Here is a 7,587-nt window from a genome sequence, read left to right on the forward strand (position 1 = left end):
GATTCTTCTTGTCTGCTCTAAGGAAGCTCAAGAAGGTTCTTGTGGGATTGATCGATCTTGTTTGGAACATTATTGATTCGGGTATTACGAACGGGTCCCGATATAATATGGCAGTCAAAGTCAAAGTGAAGTGACGGTCCGAGTCAAGAGGGAATGACAGTCAAAAAGTCACTCTCGACAAAGCCTAGTCCATCGTCCAATATTAGGGCCTCCCAATCCAAGGACGACCGACCTAATCGTCGGTCGGATCCAAGGGACTTAATGTGCCAAAACACTTTGTGTATATCCCATTGTTCATTATCCGCTCAGGTCGAAGGGAAGACCGGCCTGTCAAAAGGCCGTCCGATAACATATTCGGCTGGATCTCAATAATCCAACATTTTCAACCAGAGTACAACTTCATATATAATTAGTCAAACATATGAGTTTTGCTTTTCATTCTTCCGCCCTTTTATGTACCATCAGCCAATTAAAAGGGTGACTAGAGTTATATAGCTCAGTATCCTTAGCCCCACAGCATGCAAGGCAACTCTCAAAAGAAGCCCGACTGGATTCCTAGAGCTCAAAATATCACTTCTAAGGGTAGGCCCTCCAAATACAAGGATGACCGGTTGAAAGAATTGGTTAGGCCTTTTGGGGCTCGATCAATGTATAAGGCTGGCACATCGTAGAATCACCCAGACCTAGGGACTTGGTTTTATATTACTTTATAATTAGACCTCCAGCATCACATAACATATATTCGAGCAGACCTAAAAGTAGAGCATCCTCGCATAACTCAGTATCTCATTCATATATCGAGCTGCCGCTACAATATATAGTCGGTCGGCTAAATGTCTGACCGGGACATCTCTAGGAGATAACATTATCAGAGAACCACAACAATTTGTTAGAGAGTAACAACCATTTATCATAGAATATTCTTCTCTTGTTACATGAGCATTCAATGAAACCTTCCTCGAAGGTGACTCTACATTTCCATCAATTGACATATTATATGATAGTATATTTCTTCAACCGTCTCATCAATGACGTCATTTACAAAAGGGTGCACACGGGTAAGGGAAGATTCCTCAAACGATGATTACACACCTCCCAAGTTATATATATTCCCTTATTCGACAACTTCTGTTTGTCATATCTATCATCTCATAATTGAGGAAGTTATAGAAGTGATATATAAAAAGGGTCTTCTCCGATGACAAGGTACACAATGCATTTTACTATGCGCCCGTCTTGCTACTCATTTATTGTTCTACTTCCTGCTTAGAAAATACACTGATTTGAACGTCGGAGGATCTTCGCCAAGGACCCCTTCTGTTTGCTCGTTTAAGTGTGTGCAAAGAGGATTTGTGCACCAACTCATAGTCTTTAATTCAATCTAAAAGTCTTCGGCCAATCAATGTTGCTGTCATCTACCCAGCACGTCATCTCTAACTTTCAAACAACATCAATTATGTTCCTAAATGATTCTGAAAATATAAAGCATAGTTAAAACCCTGGTATTTCACACGATTAAATCGCCAATAAGATGCGCGATGATGAAGAGTATAGGCATTCCGTGTCAGAGGGAATCCCTGGAGACTGAAGAGTTCCTCTACTCCACTTTGGTTGAGCTCGCACTGTCGCACATGACTTAGAACCACCATCATTGTATCTTACTATCTTCTTCCAGCTCAAGCACTTTGCCTTTCCGTTGTCGTTGGTCCTCAATGAAGACCTACTCATCATCATCCTTGAATTTGATTCTGTTACTAGCATCTTCACAGAGATCGGCATCTGTTAACATCATAAAGCAATTAAATAACTAGTGTGGTCTAAAATTGAAAAGCAGACAACATACAATGTAATATGCACCTTGTTCATGACAGAGTATGATGGAAAGTGAGGAGTGGAACGGGGATTTCTTGACCGAGGTTTCCCTGAGACGTTGCTGATTGGAATAGTTCTTTTCGGGAACAAAGAATTGTTGGATTTATCTCAATTAACTGGGTTTAATTGTAATTTGTATATATTAATACGAACTAAGTGATTTAACTTAAAGTTATTGGATTTTCAAGTTGTTAGATATGTATCTCATATGTGTAGAATTCGGCATTCATTATCATCTATGGGCTGATAATGAATATGCACAATATAATAGGTTGATCCCCAGAGGTTTAGGACATCTTTTGAGACGTCTCCTCGTTCCCCATTAACGACGAGGATTTGATGCCGTCAATCCTAACTTCTCCGGGAGATCAACCTTCGTCTCTTTCTACTTCTTCCATAGGATTATCAAATCAACGAGCTTTACATGAAGAACAATAATGATTCCGTTGTATTTAGGTTCTTTGTAATTACAGTATTTCGTATTTCATTATTATGTCAAGTTTACGAATGAGACTAGATCATATTTATGTTTTCTCGATTCGAATTCCTATTTTATTTTTAGAATTCATTCAGTTATAAGAAAATTCATATTATATCAATTGGTATCAGAGTCATATATTCTGTTTCGTAATTTTTATTGACAATAAAATTTAAGTTTTTCATCGATTATTATTTATATACTAGATCAAAATTTTCTAGTACAATACAATTTTTCGATCATTGAAAATCATGTAAAGAAAAATTATGATAGATTTATTTTTCAAATTTTTTATATTTCCACCAAGAACACGGAGAACCGTGAAAATCGTCATTGTTTAATATAATTTTATATAAAATTATATTGGTTGAATTGATTACGTTAATCGACTAATCGGTTGATAAATTTAAAATTTTAAATAGAAATAATTAATATTTAATTAATTAACCATCTTAAACTTATGACCATGCTTATTTTCAATCGATTAAAATTATTTCTCGTTTTCGATTAATTTATTTTAAGTTAATGACTTCATGAAACGGCTACTGTTTCGTGTCTTTCGTTAGATAGATAAAAACAAAATGTTTCAATAAAACACTGTGTCATAGAAAAAATGTGGAACAGTACGTACTGTTTCAACGTGAACACTCGAAGGGAAAAAAACTTAATGCGAGTATATAATTTTTTAAAAATATATATATATATATACACGTGTAAGTTTAAAGGAACATGTCTTAAGTAACTTTAATGTATTTTATGTTGATAGATATATATATCTATACTAAAAGTAATCGACCCAAATAAATATTACTTTATGTTAGATATATGTCTAAAATATCTTACGACTATGAAACAAAATTATTACTTTATTCAGATCATGTACAAAATATATCAGCTTAAAGGAAGCATGTGGTTGATTAAGGTTGTTGTGAGCTATGGAAGGAAATATAACTCATATAAAGTATCATATTATGCACACAATGAATCAATTCAAAGACATATTATGTGACCAAATAAAGTTTGAGTTATATATGAAAATATCGTTAATAAATTATATTTTAGTCTACATAGTAAATGTAATGTTGTATTTAGTATCTCATAAAGAGTTCGTGTATATATATATATTTAAAATTTTATTTTATTTGCATAATTTATATTATACATGTTCTTGGCTTTAGTTAAATCATGAACTTAAATAATTTTTTCTCTTTAATTTTAGCGCAATATGTAACTGTCAGTATTAATAACATAGTTCAAATTTTACTGAATCGAAAGAATACGTAATCGTGTTCTTAGGCGTTATGGACTTAGACTATGAATTAAAGAATGATCACCCTGCACATTTGACAGTGCTAGCACTATAAAGCAGAGGGTTGAATTTTAGCTGTGGGAGAAATCAAATTGCATGTGTCTAAGTATCATGAGAGTTTTTATACCGGCACCAATAAAGAGCTCAATAACAAAGGGAGGAGATTCTAGGAGTTTCTTGGACCAATTGGCAAACTGATTCACCTCAAATCAAAAGGTTGAGACTACCAGACTTCTTACAAAGTTAGTAACCATGTGGTACAATGGTAAAGGAAACATAAGCGAGTACATTATGGAGATGTCCAATATGACGACAAGTCTGAAAGCACTAAAACTCGATATGTCTGAGGGTATATTAGTGCATTTTGTCTTGATATTTCTGTTTACACGATTCACTCATTTTAAGATATCATATAATACTCAAAAGGAAAAATGAACATTGAATGAGCTCATTGCTCAATGCGTGCAAGAGGAGTTGAGACTAAAGATTGAGACATCTGAGAGTGCTCACTTATCATTTGGTTCTCAAAGTACGAGCAAGAAGCAAAAGAGGATCAATAACAAAGTAATAGAAAAATAAACTGTAGATTTTGGAGGCAATGGTCATAAGGAGCACAAGAAGCAAGATGAGGAATTCATTTGTTTCTTTTGCAAGAAGAAAGGTTATATGAAGAAAGACTGGCTCAACTACACCAACTGGCGTGTAAAGAAGGATAAATTTCTCAACTTTATTAGTTCAGAAGTCAATTTAGCTATTATACCCACTGACACTTAGTTGATAGATACCGGCGATACTACTCACATAAGTGTCACTATGCATGGTTGTCTCATGAGCTGACTTACGTTTGATGGTAAAAGATACATCTATATAGAAAATAGTAAAAAGGCTAAAGTCAAGTCGATTGATGTTTTTATGCTTTATTAGGGAACCAACTGTTAGGACCCTTGGCGGTCGACTATGTAGGATCGAAAAGAATTTAGATATCTCCACAATAGCATGATATTGTCCACTTTGGGCCTAAGCCCTCATGGTTTTGCTCTTGGGCTCTACCCAAAAGACCTCATGCCAATGGAGATATCTTTCTTTCCCATGTGTTTCCAATATGAGACTATGTTTGCAACCTTGCAACCCCAACAATCCCCCCCTCAAACAAAGGACCATACGCTTCCCACGTTCGATCCTCGACCCACCAGGTCTTCCTGTCCCTTGGTCCACCCGACCTACTAGGACTTCCTTGCCTAGTCGCAACTAGGACTTCCTGCCTGGTGTCTGGTCCTCTTGATCCGAACATAGGAGCCCCCACTTTCTTTGTTCGAGGTTAATATTGTACCCACATGGCTCAATCAGACCATAGCTCTTATGCACAGTCGGCGGTTAAACCTTCTGGCAGTCCGGGCTCTGATACCAATTGTAGGATCGAAAAGAATTTAGATATCTCTACAATAGCATGATATTGTCCACTTTGGGCCTAAGCCCTCATGGTTTTTCTCTTGGGCTCTACCCAAAAGGCCTCATGCCAATGGAGATATCTTTTCTCTTATAAACCCATGATCTTTCTCATGTGTTTCCAATATGGGACTATGTTTGCAACCTTGCAACCCCAACAGACTAGAGGGAGGGTGAATAGCCCCTGCACAGATCAAGACAAAACTACCTTCCTCGGACTTATAACTTAAATAAAATGAACACTTGGATAAACAAAATAAAAGATAAAAAACGAGGCTCACATATTTACTTGGTTACAACTGGGGAGGTTGTTAATCCAAGAAAGTTGAATCGCACTAAGAATTTCATTCAGGCGGAGAAACCTCTTACAACAATGAACTCACAGAAAAGAAGCTAAACAAAAACTAAAGCACACAAGTGTTGTTTCTTTGTATTTCACATTGTTGTAAAGCTTTAGGAGCAAGGCTACTTATATAGCCTTGCTCGGGACGCTTCGAAGGGTTCCAGGCGCCTGGAGGAGGATAAAATTTTATCTCTTTATCAACGGATCACAGTCAAACGAAATCTGGATAAAATTTGGTTCCAGGCGCCCGGAAGGGTTCCGGGCGCTCGGAGTCCCTGCGCCCAGACCAGGAAAGTCAACCAAGTTGACTTTTTCAGTCCAGACCTTCCGCTCTGATTTCGTTCGCCTCGATCCGAGTCTTTTGCTCCGGTTCCTCTTACTTGGGTGATCTCGGTCATCCGGAATAGGGCTCACCCGAGCCCAACTTCTGACCCTCTCAAGCAAGCTTCCGCTCCTGGCTTCTCGTCCCTCGAAAACGTCGTGCACCTCCTTCTCATCCACCCGCGTACTGTTGGAGTGTATACTGAAAGCCTAAGCTTTGTAAACATTCATTATGAATAAAGAATCACATTTGGTCAAATTGTCTACATTTGTTTGTAGTTGTTCAATTAATTTATATTGTAGATAACATAGCATGTGGTGTCATATGCAGAAGATAATGTTATCAGTACCTTATAAATTATAAACAGTAGCTCACGACCAAAATGGAAAGGAACAAACCATTAGAAGGTCGTAGTGTAATCAGGTATCAGTTTATCTTGACTGTATAATTACACTAGTACACTTAGAGTGTATTGAGTAGGACCATTTGAGGTCGTTTCTTTTATACTGATTTTATAAAGAAACAAAGACCTCGGTTATTATGGAAGTGTGCGCTCTTAATCCTAATATAATAACAAGCACATATATTTGATATTTATTTCTTTAATTTATCAATGGGTGAGATTTAGTTCGATGAATCAATAAGCCCGATAAGTTGGGAAATGGTATCACTTATAGTGTGTGTTGTTGATTATAGAAGGAAACTGTGTCCTAAAGATACTAGGTTGAGAATGTCCCCAAGAGGAGCTCATAAGGATTGTTATGTTAAACCCTGCAGGTGGACTTAGTCCGACATGACGATAAGGTTGAGTGGTACTACTCTTGGACTAAGATATTAATTAAATGAGTTGTCAGTAGCTCACTTAATTAGTGGACATTCGATATCTTAAACACAGGGAGACTAACACACTCATAATAAGAAGGAGCCCAAAAATGTAATTTGGGATTGGTGCGGTAGTTCAATGATAGTTCTCTAGTGGAATGAATTATCATTGATAAAATTAAGTTGTGTGTTCGGGGCGAACACGAGATGCTTAATTTTATCGGGAGACCAAAACCAATTCCTCCTCTCGGTCCCTATCGTAGCCTCTTATTTGTAGAGTTCTATACTCACCTATACCCACCTTCTATTCCCACCCAATAGGGGTCGGCCAAGCTAGCTTGGAAACAAGCTAGGGCCGGCCTAGGTATGAATTTGGGTGGCCGGCCCTAGCTTGAACCCAAGCTAGTGGGGGCCGGCCAAATTAATTTAAAAAGGAATTTTAATTTTAATTTTTATTATGTGGAAGAAATAATTTATTAAAGAGAATTTAAATTAAAATATCTCTCTTATAAAAGATCTACAAAAGATTAAAGAAAGAGATTAGATCTCTTTCCTTATTTGTAGATTGGTGAGATATTTTATTTTCTCTTTAAAATTATTCACATGATAATAAAATTAAAATTATAGAAATTTCCTTTTATTAACCATGAAGAGATTTTTAAAGAGAAATTTTATTTTTTTAAAATTTCCGGAAACAAATTAGGAAGTTTTAATTTGTTGATTGAAACTCTCCTAATTTGCTCTTTTGATTGTGGCCGGCCATCACAAGTTGATTGGGAAATTTTATTTTATTTTTCTCAATTAATTCATGTCAAGGAAAATTAAGGAAATTTTATTGTAATTAAATTTCCTAATTTGCCTAGGCCAAGGAATATAAAAGAAGGGGTGAGGGTGCCTTCATGAGATACAACATCTATTATTCCTCTCCCTCTTTTGTTCCTTGGTGTGGCCGGCCATCCTCTCCCTCTCTTCCTCTTGTGGTGGCCGAACCCTTC

This window comes from Zingiber officinale, chromosome 9A (genome assembly GCF_018446385.1).
Source record: "Zingiber officinale cultivar Zhangliang chromosome 9A, Zo_v1.1, whole genome shotgun sequence".
Classification (NCBI taxonomy): Eukaryota; Viridiplantae; Streptophyta; class Magnoliopsida; order Zingiberales; family Zingiberaceae; genus Zingiber; species Zingiber officinale.